We start from the raw sequence: 2,019 nt of genomic DNA on the forward strand, positions 1-2,019 counted from the left end.
CAGCTGCCATCCCCATCGTGTCTTGAATATTACCTGCACTTGAAGATACACCCGAAGACTGTGGTACTTGGCTGCAGTACTGGTTGGCGGCAAGCATTGGATTTGGACGGATGTGGCACATGATGAAACCCTTACATAGAACCTCTTGTAACGCAGTTGGCCAAGGGTGTCTGCAGCAGTGTCGTTGTAGAGACTGACTAAAGCTCTTTCTCCAGCATCATTGATGTCTTCCTGAGTCTGTCCTGCTGTGCAAAAAAATTTGAGCTCACTTTCGAAAATGAGCATCTGTCAATTTTCTCATTGGAACCATTTTTCCCAGCCCAAAAAGTATCGAAGTTAAATCACAGACTTTGACAGCATGAAGAAAATGACACGTTTCTTCGCCTAGTTTCTCCTACAGGTTTTGGATGTTTAAACTTTTGTGATTGTCGCCATTTTTCTGTCTGATCTGAAGATAAAAAGCCTGCTACTGAGCTGTGCATGGTGACAAAGGACCACAAGCAAGTCTGTATCTTCTCCAATGACAGCTACAGGGTGGGTTGCTGCATACTCCACGGCAGTTTTTACTATGAGTGTGTCGGTATCTCCAGCATCGTGAAGACAGTGGCAACCAAGAGCCATCAGAGTGCCTCTAAGGAGGTGAACGAACTCCTGTTTATTCCTTGGATCTGAAAGGAAGAGTTCCTTGCTTGAGGTCAATGGCGTTTCTTTGGTGAAGACAACAGCTGGTCCGACCACACCTGCAGAACGCCTGAGGAAAGCGGCTTCTTTTACTGATGGGCCTGACTCATACCCATCAAACACCACGATGGGCTTAGAATATTTCCAGATAACATATTCAGCATACCTATTACAAATTACGGAAACGGGCTCTTTCTTCCTCCAGTGGATTTTGTGAAGACGTGAACCCCCGTCCAATATGGTCACCATGTCCATGTACTCATCTTTCGATGGCGGATCATCTTTTAAGAGGTCTCTCATTGAATCAGCCAGCTTGGATTTGTGTGCCTCTCTCATCAATCCCGATGGTTCAAAGAGAGATGGTGGTGGAGTCGTCAGTTCATACATCAACACAGATGGGAGATAATAATTATCAACGTTTGCTGCTGTAATCATCTGCTGAAAGAGAAGTTGAGGATTGACTTTGTATGTTTTCACCCTCTATTTTGGCAGTGATTTTGGTGTCCATGCTAACAACTTGTTCTTTTCTTTTGAAGGTGGAGTCCTTCACAGGCTTGTCCTGCGTGGTCTGCAAAATAACCTTGCAAACATCTTTTGCAGTGTCGGCATTAACTTTGGAATGATCTGTCACCCATGTGCACATATTCCGTAATGTCTGATCACTGGCAAAGTGGTTGCGATCTTTTAGGAAACTAAGGAACAGTCTCATATCTTTATCATCTCTCGTTTGTCTGGCATCACTAACTTCAATATGTTGTTGACTTGTATTTAATTATGTACCAGTAACCCGCTGCATTTCATTGCATATTATATCAGCACAAGCTGGCATGGACATGAGCCACTATGTTCTCTGTATATCTCCCATGCCTCTACCACGCGTCAGTCCTCCTGCAGACTTTGGGTTTTTCATTAAGACTTGCTCAATCTCGAGATCAGTACTCAATCCAGCCCAGAAGCGATCACTTCGACCCAGAACGTGAAAGCAACACAAGAAGGCATTGAAAACTGATGGGTGCTGTTCTTCAAGTTGTCTCATCTTCTGAAGGTAGATATGGATCGACTTGGTGTACTGTGAGTGCCCGGCAGCAGCAGGGAAGGGGAGCATTATTTGCAAGGATTATAAATGTAACCACCAGTCACCTGAACCTTCGGCTTTTAAGGAAGCGTTTCAAGATGTCAATAATATCCATGTACTGAAGCCAGGGACGAAAAATTAAACAGAAAAAACTCCCAAAACAATAACTAAAGTAATTTACTTTATATTTGTATCAGTTTCCTTTAACATTTCTTCCAAAATAGAATTGTTTTCAAATGATGCGGCAATCGCGATCATTCCGC

The sequence above is a fragment of the Aplysia californica genome, unplaced genomic scaffold, assembly GCF_000002075.1.
Source record: "Aplysia californica isolate F4 #8 unplaced genomic scaffold, AplCal3.0 scaffold00064, whole genome shotgun sequence".
Lineage (NCBI taxonomy): Eukaryota > Metazoa > Mollusca > Gastropoda > Aplysiida > Aplysiidae > Aplysia > Aplysia californica.